This window comes from Engystomops pustulosus, chromosome 3 (genome assembly GCF_040894005.1).
Source record: "Engystomops pustulosus chromosome 3, aEngPut4.maternal, whole genome shotgun sequence".
Lineage (NCBI taxonomy): Eukaryota > Metazoa > Chordata > Amphibia > Anura > Leptodactylidae > Engystomops > Engystomops pustulosus.
The window spans coordinates 19054577-19067230 of NC_092413.1; the positions used below are offsets into that span (position 1 = coordinate 19054577).

At 43.9% G+C, this 12654-nt stretch overlaps 1 protein-coding gene across 1 annotated transcript in view; it reads left to right on the forward strand.

Moving 5' to 3' along the window:
* Positions 1 to 12654, forward strand: part of LOC140121060 (uncharacterized) — a 325444-nt gene that overhangs the window by 56778 nt on the left and 256012 nt on the right. The window lies entirely within an intron of this gene.

Below are 12654 nucleotides of genomic sequence, written 5' to 3' on the forward strand. Positions count from 1 at the left end.
AAGACAAGGATTTCGTACAATTATTGCGAGGGTGGTGGACAGAATATCTAAACGGAAACGGGTGTCATGCCACTGACACTATGTTGTTCTGGGAGTCGGGTAAAGTGGTAGTTAGGGGCCGTATAAGAGACCATATATGGGCGCTAAAAAGGACAACCAGGGAACAGTTTAGGAGGGCAAGTGAGGAGGTACGTAAAGCTTACTCAGACTTTTTAGAGCATCCATCAGACACCACAAAAGAAGCATGGGGGAAAGCCAAGGAGGACTTTAATATATGGGCAGAGAGGAAGGAAGATTTCATTAGATCTAAATGCGAATTGGAACTTCACAAATTCGGGGACAAATCCAGTAGGTTGCTGGCAAATTTGGCAAAGGGGCGCCGCCCTGCGACCCACCTTTTGAGAATGAAACGCCCAGATGATACAGTGGCAGTATCCCCGAAGGAGATAAATGACATACTGGGGAAGTATTTTGAAAATCTATATAAAGAATCTCCCATAGAAGGAGACTCCGGGCAATCTTTCCTGCGCGACCTGGAGTTGCCCCGTTTGTCACAGACCCAGGTGCAGACTCTTAATGCCCCAATTGCAGCGGAGGAGATACAAAGGACGATAAAGGCCCTTCCCACTGGCAAGGCACCTGGGCCTGATGGCTACACGGGGGAATTCTATAAGGCGGTACACGAGCAAGTCACCCCTACTCTGGCTAGCTTGTTCTCCAAATTAATGGAGGGCTCCCCTATGTCTACCCATATGAATACGGCGTACATTAAATTGCTCCTCAAAGAGGGGAAAGACCCAGAGTGTCCTAGCTCTTATAGGCCCATCTCATTGATGGACGTCGACGTTAAAATCCTCTCTAAAATTCTGGCGAACCGCTTGGCGTCAATAATGCCGTCTCTAATCTCCCCACTCCAAGTAGGTTTCACCGTGGGTCGGTCAGCTGTGACAAATGTGAGGCGAGTTTTGTTGGCAATGGATGCTAGCTCTCGCCTATCCCCTGGGGGTGTGGCCCCTGCCTTGGTCACCCTGGATGCCGAAAAGGCCTTCGATAATGTACGTTGGGGGTGGCTCAGGCAGGTGATGCAGCACATGGGATTTGAAGGTCCTTTTTGCAACTATTTGACATCTCTCTATGGGAACCCCAGTGCCAGAGTTAGCACTCCGGGCTTTATCTCGCAACGGTTTCCATTGCAGAAGGGCACGCGGCAGTCCTGCCCCCTCTCCCCTCTGTTGTTCAATCTAGCATTGGAACCCCTGTCGCGTGTCCTGGCGACAACAGCAATGTTTGAGGGGATAAAGGTGGGAGATAAAAATCTGCGCCTCGCTTTATTCGCGGACGACATAATTTTATTCATGAAAGACCCTGTCTGTCATCTACCGGCGGTAATGGAGTTACTGGATAAATTCGGAGAGTTCTCGGGATTTCGGGTGAACAAAACAAAATGTGAAATATTATTTTTGGGGACTGGACGACAAGATAGCCCTGCTATTATGCATATTTGTAATATTCCGGTGGCCCAGTCGTGGATACGATACCTGGGAATCAGAATTGGTAGAACTACGGAATCCCTTTACCGACTTAACTATACCCCTTTGTTTCAGAAGATTGCCAGGGAATTGCAGCAATGGCATGATCTTCCTCTCTCCCTGCTGGGACGAAATGAGCTTATCAAAATGATGAGCATTTCAAAATTAATGTATCCAATGCAGACCCTGCCGATCCTTCTGAAACATGGAGACTTGAACTCGCTCAACAAGGCGATATCACACTTTTTATGGAAAGGGAGGAGACCCCGGATCAGGGCACAAAAGCTGATGGCAGGGAAAGATGAAGGAGGGATGAACCTACCTGATGTACGGAACTATAATTTAGCGTGTATATTCAGACATGTGGCTGATTGGATTAAAGGATCTAGTCATTTTTCAGATTTTGAACTGGAATCGGCCTTCTGTTCCCCATGGGATTTACGAACATTACTACATGTACCACAGGGGAAGCAACCGGTGGAAATGAAGGGATCAAGTGTCCTCAAGGATACCATAGCTGCATGGAAAATAATCCGTAGGGGATACAAATTGTCATGGAGGGTCTCCAAACATCTTCCCCTGTGGAACCACCCAGGGTTCTCGCAGGGTCGTCAGAGCAGACTGTTCCTAGAATGGAGGGAGAAGGGGATAATGAAAGTAGGCGACCTGCTTCACCATCAGGAGCACAGGTGGTTAACTAGGGAAGAGGTTAACTTAAAATATGGTCTAAGAGGGGAACAACACTTTCAATATATCCAGGTGAAGAAGTTCTGTATGGAGGATCTCATTGATGTGACGAGGGAAGCATCCCAAAATACATTTGACGAGCTCTTGATGGTCCCCCTTCAGAGACGGGGTATCTCGATAGCGTATCGTGTGCTTAGGAAAACACTAGGACAGAAAGGGCCCTCCTTTGCAGGGTGGGCAACACAATTAGAGGACCCAAATATAGCCGAAAAAATTCTAAAGGGCTGGAAATTGGTTAGAGATAATGTCTTGAACGAGGTATGGAGAGACACACAATTTAGGATACAACACAGAGCCATTTACGCATTTAATCTCCCACCCTCTCCAAGATTCCCAGATCGGTTAACGGCCTGTCCTAATTGCCAGACAGCAGCGACTGATCTTTTTCATGGCCTATGGGAATGTACGTAAGCGCAGTCCTTTTGGGGTGAGGTGGAACAAATGGGGACAGAGATATGGGGTCGTCCAATTCAAAGGGATCCGGTGACATATTTATTTCATTATGACCAAACACAGGAGGACGAAACACTTCCACAAGGGGGAGGGTTGCCAAGACTTTTTCACACGGTCAGTTTAGTCGCAAAAAGGTGTTTGCTTCAAAAATGGCTTGTGCCACAAATGCCATCAAGAAACGATATTGTGACACAGATGAAGAAATTATTCCAGCTGGAAAGATTGGAAGCGGAAAGGGGAAAATCGAAACTGACAGCTAAACTGTTTAAAAAGTGGAGAGGGTTCATACTGAAGTTCTATACTGCTGCTGAAAGGGAGTACATTTTTCGTCCTTTCACTTTGACACGATGGTATCTACTGGAACAGCTGAAAGGGTCATTAGGGAGGTGGGGAATTGGTTAGACTAAGGCCTCTTGCACACTAGCGTTGCGTTTCACGTCAGGGTGCAATGCGTGAAAAACTGACGTTTTGGCTGCGTTTTTGTTCCATTTTTCCTTGGAGTAATTAGCGTTTTTGCGTTTTTCACGCGCGTTTTGTTAGCGTTTTTTTTGCGTTTTCGGCGCATTTTTCACGCGCGAGTCAATGGTAGAATCGAGCATTTTTCAAAGGGACCATGGTTTGGGATTAAAATGGGTTATTTAATTGAAAAATAATGTCTTCTGATAAGTTGCAAACATCTGCGATCTATTCTTCACTGTTCCGCGCGCGTATATTATCTCCCGACAAATTAGCAGATGTGAAGAACAGTGAAGAATAGAATAAAACCAGTGAACACAGTGAAAACAGTGACCACAGGATCATTTAAGAGAAAAACACAGTGCAGAACTCAGTGCAGAATAGATTACAGATGTTCGGCACTTCTGCTTACTTGTCGGGAGATACGCGCGGAGCGGTGCGAACAAAATAGCATGTGAAGAACAATATATATGTGTGTGAAGAATACATTGCAGATGTTTAAATACATCTGCAATGTATTCTTCACACATATATATTGTTCTTCACATGCTATTTTGGCCGCACCGTTCCGCGCGTATCTCCCGACAAGTAAGCAGATGTGCCGAACATCTGTAATCTATTCTGCACTGTGTTCTGCACTGTGTTATTCTCTTAAATGATCCTGTGGTCACTGTTTTCACTGTGTTCACTGTTTTTATTCTATTCTTCACTGTTCTTCACTGTGTTTTTTTAATTAAATGATCGTTCTCGAGCAGGGGAAATACTGTTATTCATGTCACCTAGCAACCCTTACGTTTAAAACGCATTGCACTCGCATTGCACTTGCAATGATTGCGAGTGCAATGCGTTCTTGATGCATCTCCATAGACTTGAATGGGGCGTGAAAAACGCGCGTGACTCGCAAAAATAGAGCATGCTGCGATTTTGACGCGCGTGCAAACGAACGCAAGCACGCGCGTGCAAAACAACGCTAATGAAGAAAGACCCATTGAATACAATGGGACAGAGTGCAATGCAAGTTCTGCGCGTCAAATGCACGCGCAGAACTCGCGCGTGAAAAACGCCAGTGTAGAAGGGGCCTAAAGGAGGTGGTTTATTCTTTCATTCAACCCTTGTTACATATTTTCTGCAAGCAACACTTTGATAGGCTTCTGGAATGTGAAAGTTCTTATTTTAAGACATAAGAAATTTTACGATGTATCTTTCTTTTTCTTTTAATATGGTTTTAATGGGCCTGCGAGCCTGATATTTGTTGTATTGTAATGTTTTTTGAAAAAAAAATCCAAATAAAAATATTTAAAAAAAAAAAAAAAAAAAATCCTGATGCATTACATTTCCGACTAGAACAGAGAGTGGTTAAAAAATACCACCTATAGAACTATTTTAATTTTATAAAATAATATAATATAATTATAATTAACAATTGACAATTTAACACTTACACATAGATGCCAGGACTGTGGTGATCTTTTCTATTTGTTATCTATGACCTCCTTCCTTCTAAAATCAACTTTTAAAATTATGATACACAGCCAAAAGAATTCTGAGAGGTGGGGGATGTTACAGCTTCACAAGCAGTTATACTGTACCCCTGGGCACTTTCCCCTCGCTCTGCCTAATGTAATCTCACAGTGGGAGGGGGTATGTGTTCCTGCACAGTTTAACAGCCTCTGAGGCTCTGGTAACGACCCCAGAGCCTTTCAGACTCATTAGCATAATTTTAAAAGTAGATTTTAGAAGAAAGGATGCCATGGATTATAAATATAAGAAGATTACCACGGTCATGGTGCCTGGATTTGTGAATAATTGTCCCTGGTTTCTCATGATGGAATTTGGATGGTAGATTCCCTTTAAGGACCAGCAAAGGATTCTAAAAAATAATATCACCCTTTCCATATGCTTTTTTAAAAAAATAAAAAAAATATGTGAGGAGCCAAGTTATAGTTTCCCTTGTTATTTCCTGCACATTTACCTTCATGGCCAGCTTCTCCGGACAGGTGTAGGGCAAGTACAGAACGTACAGAGCAGGGGGCGAGATTCGCTAGAATTCGGTCTTTGACACTTTTTGTATGGAATGTATGGACAGCATCAATCAGGAAATGACAGACGGGGCAGATGGGATATCAATTTCCTGGCACTGACTCCGTTGGTCTGGGAAAGGGATTCATAGCTCTTCAGACTTCTACCCAGAAGGCATATCCTGGCATCTAGGGCATTGGTGCCAGACGTGTGTTTATATTGGAAACAGACAACAGGAGGCATAGTGCGCCATAAAAATACCCGCACTATCTATCATCGGAATTGCATTACCAAGAGATGATCTATATTCGGGCAATTGGGAAATAATCTGAGTCTCCTGGTAATAGACCTAGATATGGATTGGGTTCGGCTGCAATACCAAGAGCAGCCACTTTGCAATGTATGTCAGTGTGCTTGGTGGGAAGTAAAGAGAATGAGTAAAAAGTACTTTAATCTGCATTTAGGCTGTGCCCTACACCCAAGTACCCTAAGGCAGAGCACTATGTCCCCTGCCCAAAATTTCTAGCATCTAAGATAAATCTGTCACATTGTTCTTTTTACATTTCACTTGTACGTTCCCTGGATCTGTAGCAAACCATGTGTGGTATAGCCAGGGCGGGCACTAGCACTGAGCATAACCGGGCCACTGCAGGGGGCCTGGGGCTGCTGGGGGGTGGGGGGGCGACATAAGGCTGTACATAAGGAATCTATGGGAGTGAGGGGGGCTGTATATAAAATAACCATGAGGGGGCTAGACCCGACCCTGGGTACAGCTATGAAGTTCTTGGAACATTGCTCCTTACACACATCTACCAGATATGTGCAGTATGTAATAAAACTACAGGTCTGCAGGATCAGACTACACAGAATTTGTTTGTAGTCTGTTACCATGGAGACAGCTTTTATGCATAGAACCTGTAGAAACAAAGTATAGAGACTTGTGTGCAATCACATGACAAGGGATATAATGCACCATGCGCCTGTCTGACAGCACATGACCAGGGATGTAACAAGCTATGCACTTTTGTGGCATCACATGACCAGGGATATAGCGAGTCATGCACCTGTGTGACATCACATGACCAGGGATATATCGACTGTGTGACATCACATGACCTGGGATGTAACAAGCTATGCACTTTTGTGGCATCACATGACCAGGGATATAGAGTCGTGCACCTGTGTGACATCACATGACCAGGGATATAGAGAGTCGTCCACCTGTGTGACATCACATGACCAGGAATATATACCAGCCACTTTATTAGGTACACCTGTCCAACTGCTCGTTAACACTTAATTTCTAATCAGCCAATCACATGGCGGCAACTCAGTGCATTTAGGCATGTAGACATGGTCAAGACAATCTCCTGCAGTTCTCCCGAGCATCAGTATGGGGAAGAAAGGTGATTTGAGGCCTTTGAACATGGCATGGTTGTTGGTGCCAGAAGGGCTGGTCTGAGTATTTCAGAAACTGCTGATCTACTGGGACTTTCACTCACAACAATCTCTAGGGTTTACAGAGAATGGTCCGAAAAAGAAAAAACATCCAGTGAGCGGCAGTTCTGTGGGCGGAAATGCCTTGTTGATGCCAGAGGTCAGAGGAGAATGGGCAGACTGGTTCGAGCTGATAGAAAGGCAACAGTGACTCAAATCGCCACCCGTTACAACCAAGGTAGGCAGAAGAGCATCTCTGAACGCACAGTACGTCCAACTTTGAGGCAGATGGGCTACAGCAGTAGAAGACCACACCGGGTGCCACTCCTTTCAGCTAAGAACAGGAAACTGAGGCTACAATTTGCACAAGCTCATCGAAATTGGACAGTAGAAGATTGGAAAAATGTTGCCTGGTCTGATGAGTCTTGATTTCTGCTGCAACATTCGGATGGTAGGGTCAGAATTTGGCGTCAACAACATGAAAGCATGGATCCATCCTGCCTTGTATCAACGCTTCAGGCTGGTGGTGGTGGTGTCATGGTGTGGGGAATATTTTCTTGGCACTCTTTGGGCCCCTTGGTACAACGCCACAGCCTACCTGAGTATTGTTGCTGACCATGTCCATCCCTTTATGAGCACAATGTACCCTGTAACATCTGATGGCTACTTTCAGCAGGATAATGCGCCATGTCATAAAGCTGGAATCATCTCAGACTGGTTTCTTGAACATGACAATGAGGTCACTGGACTCAAATGGCCTCCACAGTCTCCAGATCTCAATCCAATAGAGCATCTTTGGGATGTGGTGGAACGGGAGATTCGCATCATGGATGTGCAGCCGACAAATCTGCGGCAACTGTGTGATGCCATCATGTCAATATGGACCAAAATCTCTGAGGAGCTTCCAGCACCTTGTTGTATCTATGCCACGAAGAATTGAGGCAGTTCTGAAGGCAAAAGGGGGTCCAACCCGTTACTAGCATGGTGTACCTAATAAAGTGGCCGGTGAGTGTGTATATATATATATATATATATATATATATATATATATATATAAAACGACCTGTGCACCTGTGTGACATTACATGACCAGGGACCAGTGTTTATCCACAGGAAGTAAACAATGAAGTTTCCTTTAAGTGACAGCAAGCAGAGATCTAGAAAACCGTAAGGAATTCATAAATAAATTATATTGGAAATTTGTATAACTTTTAATTATCAATTAGTGGACAACCCCTTTAATACTTAATGCTTTATTGTATGTATGTATTGGGGGGAGCTGGAGGAATATACTAGTAGGTAAACATGGTTGTATTGAGATAAGGTGGATGAGCTTCTGCCTTAGGGTGATGGCACACGTGGCGTTTTGAACACGTTTTTGGTCCGTTTTTAAGCAGTCCGTCAAAAAATCGCATGCATTTTTGACCAGTTTGAATTAAGATAATTGGTCCAACCTGTCAAAAATGCATGCATTTTTTAACGGACTGCTTAAAAACGGGCCAAAAACGAATCCAAACGCCACGTGTGCCATCACCCTTATCCTTCATGCAGAACAAAAGAACATGCCAAAATCCCAAATCTCTGTCTCCTATTGTTGGATAGTTGGGAGCCCCCAATAAACTTTAAATAGCTGCTATTCCTGCCTATGAACTTGCTGAGATGCAATACCACATATAGCCATGGGTCATCGGTGGCGCTGTTTCATGTAACAATACCAGATCTTCTTTATTTTGTTACAAGTGCAAGTACTAGACTTTAAATCCCACACATCCCTCTTTCAATAGCTTCATACAATATAACACAAAGCCATTGAGCGCTATAGACCTGCACAGCTGTCAATCATAGCTCGCCAGCTCGCGCTGATTGACATTCGGGCGTCTCAAGAACGTACGCTGAACCCCGATTTCAAAGGCTTCATTCTTTTCCTGAGCCTAAACGGGTTTCCGACGTCTCTTCATTTTCGCTTGGCGGTGAATGGATGTGTTCTAGAAAGGGAGGTTATGATTTTGTATTCAGAATGAAATACAATGCAACATGATTCATAATTCAGAATATGGGGGAGGGAGACAAGTGTATGGAAGAAAGCCCCTGCTTGTAGGGAATGTTTACTTTGCATTTGAACATTTCCTTTTAGGACGGGATAGTATAAACCTGGCCCCCAGCTGTTCCTTTCTTCCCCCTTTAGTTTCCCCTGCAATCAAATTCAATTAAACAATCCGCACTCCCTTCCCGATGGATGACAATAAAGCCAATTACGCCGCAATCACACAGTCTTTCTGCGCTCGCACTGTTCCTGCCTATTGTGCCGGGTATTTTTATTCCACGCTGGAGATTTTAACCTACACCTTCTCCGAGCTGCTCGCCGCGGGGCCACTTCGCCATAGCTTAGCAACCAATCACTAACCCAAGGCGGACCGCGCAAAGGGCCATTCAAAACAACTAGTTTAGCGCCATCCGCCAGCGGAATTAAATGTTACTCGCTGCCGTCCATTGTGCCTCCCAGCGGGGCTGTCGGATCATAATGGCAGGGGAGCGGAACAAAACCGGATCCTAGCGTCCCCAGCCTGAATGTGATATCGGCGATGAGGGAGAGATTTGGCTTTTTAGAATCCATTGCTGGTCCTTAAAGGGAATCTACCAGCAGAATCCATCATGATAAACCAGGGACACTTAGGGTGGTTGGTTGAACACGTGGCGTTTTGAGCCCGTTTTTAGTCATGCGATTCAGTCCGTTAAAAAACGCATCTGTTTTTCCCAATTATCTCAAAAACTGATGCGGTTTTTAACAGACAAAAAACACATGACTAAATAACGGGTTCAAAACGCCACGTGTGACACCACCCTAACTCATAGACAGGGCCGCCGACAAGGGAGTTTGGGACCCCAAATTTCTGGGCCACCCACACAGTGATAATCCGGCCCTATGTACACAGTAAGTTCCCTGCACCTGGAAAGGGTGGAGGGTTTTCTGTGACTTGGGACCCCTTCTCCTCCTTGGGGCCCCCTGAACAAATTCACTCTAAACCCCCACCTGATGGCGGCCCTGCTCAGAGATCCAGGCACCGTGCCTGTGGTTATCCTCTATTTGTTGCCCATGACCTCCTTCCTTCTAAAATCAATGTTATAAATTATGCTAATGAGCCAAATGGGCTTTGAGGCTGCATTCACATGATGTGTTGCGTTTTTGACACATTCCAGCAAATGCAATGTAACCTCAGCCTCAACCGCAACCTCTTTGTGTCAAAAACACATAAAAAAAAGTGACACAACGCATCATGTGAACGCATCCTCAGAGTTTTACCAGAGCCTTACCATGCTCCGGGGTCACATGCTGTGACACTGTCTCCCCTCCTCTGTCTCTCATGTTGTAAAATTCCTTTAAAGGATTCATTATTAGATTCCGAGTGATAGGAAATGTGGAAATATCTATCCGGATAATCAATACTTTATCTTATATCATCAGATATATCAGTAAATGACAATTTTATAGGCTTCTAAAGCTTAGATCTAGTGATCTCTTAAGTTCAGGATTGCAGCAAACGTGGCTAGAAAACTTCCGTATGTAAACATGGGTCTATGTACAGATTCAACATGATATCCGGTCATGCAATAGTAACCCAGCTGATGTATGGCCCTAATGTTTACTGAACAGCGGTGACACAAACACAAGCACCTGAAGAACAAGAACCAGGAAGAATTTCCCCTTTAAGAGAATTTTCCCAACATTAAATATCAAAAAATTGCAGTATATTGAGATTTATTAAGATAGTAGGGCGCCTCCCCGTGTTGAATTTTTTTTATAGCAGTGCACGTCCAGCTGAGACCCGGTGGTCGCACATGCTCAGTCACTCTCCACAGAACTGCCTATAGAAATAGCTGTTTTTTCCTGCTTGTCAGGACAGATGCCCGTACATCTGTCAGTAGGATAGCTAGTCAGGAGGAAGTAAGAGAAGGAGAAAGGAAACTGTATCCAGACCTCATCCATAGTTGTACATTTTAGCTACTGCCTAAAGTGGCCACACAGAGTCAAAAAATGTATTTTTTACAAAAAATTTTTGCTATGAAACAGTAAATTACTTAAAAACATCTATGATCAGCATTTTATAAATCATAGGATTATCCCTTTAACAAAGCAAACAACTTGCTTCACATTTAATACAAGCAGGAAAACCCCTAGGGGGTCGTATTCACACCTGCAGTGTTACCGGGGAGCCATAAAACAAAAGCTACTGCTCAGCCCCAATCCGAAAATTAAAAAAAAAAATTTATACAACTTTTTTTTTTTGGTTTATTAACAAATATAAGGCATTTTTATGTAGACAAGCGAGAAGAGATCACAGTCTGCCACCTAGTGGTGTAGCCTACACTTAACAGCTACACAAGAACCTGGGACTAATATTGGATCATGGAGTTCTTATGAACAGAAGCCGTCAGTGATAAGCTGTTACTAGAGGCAACGAGATACATTGGATATTTGCATCCTGTCTAAAGAGAACCTGTCACCATGATTTACCCCACAAAACGACTACATGTAGGGTATAAAATATCCTTTCTAGAATTCCATTTTTTATGTGAAAGACTCAGGCGAATATGACTCTTCTCACTCCACTTCCACATAAGAGGAGTCAAGTTTAGTGGTTGCAAGGGTGAGAGTCACTTCAGAAGCCTGTATATTCTGTTCTATGGCACCTAGAAACATACTTTATGTCATTTTAAAGATAAGGATCTAATCTTTCAGGTGGCATCAGGCTTATGTCTTTGTGAGCTACAGAACCAGAGATGCAGACAGCTAAAGACACAATTAGAAATGCGAGCTGCAGATAAAGACCCAGTTTCTTTTTTTTTTTCTTACCTTATGTCCCAGTTTTGTAGGGCACAGAACCATTCACCTGATGTGAAGATGAGCTCTGGGATCTTTAACATGACACCAGTAGCATGCTTCTAGGTGCTATAGAACAGCAAATAGGGTCACCTGATGTGACACTGCCCCTGCAACCACTAAACTTGACTCATCTCATGTGAAAATGGAATGAGAAGAGTCATATTTGCCAGACTCTGGGCAAGATTTCCATAAAAGAGTGCATTCTGGAAAGGACACTTCATACTATAACTGAGGGGGCTGCTAGTTTTGCGAGTTCCTTTTAAGGTTTAGAAGTTTTGCCCGCTATATAACATGATCACTGATCCGAGCCTCCTGTGCAGTGGGAGGGACGAGTACTGCATACCGACTCGGATGGTGTGCATTGCTGTATCGGGGTAAATACTCTATGGGACTTCATCTCGCACACAGATGTCAATTGAAGTCTACGTAAAGGAGATGAATAAGCACAAGCCCTGTGAGGGAGGCGACACATAGACACAGTTAGTGCCTGCTGGAGCGAATAGTACGTTTCTATCTCGCCCAAAGTGCTTTATTCACATCACATCTGTATTATGTCCTATATGATCCTGCTGACGCAAATTTTAAACATTGGAGCCAATTTTCCTCTACTTTCTGCGTGCAGTGTTATGTGAAACATCGTAGCGACTCGTCTACAGCAACCAGCACAGAGACATCTGAGTATAAGATGGTGCCTCATCTTACAGTAATAAGAGTCATATAGGGGGAGATTTATTATAAGTCTCTTAGAGCAGAACTGTTCTAGTTGCCCATGGCAACCAGTTTTTCATTTTCTTATAAACTTAGGGGCTATAATATTCATACAACCCAGGGCACATGGCAGTCTTATCAGCACCGGACTATGGGGGAGATTTATCATCAAGTTTCTGAGGTAAAACTGTTCTAGTTGCCCATGAATATTCATACAGCTGAGCTCTGAATGGTTTCCATGGGCAACTAGAACAGATTTACCTCAGAAACTTGATGAGAAATCTCCCCCATAGTCCGGGGCTGATTAGACTGTCATGGGCTCTGGGCTGTATGAATATTATTGCCCCTACAAGTCTGGAATCACTTCCTACATCTGGGACTAGAATCAGCTTCTTGGGGAATGAAGGATGTGTCCCTTCTGCT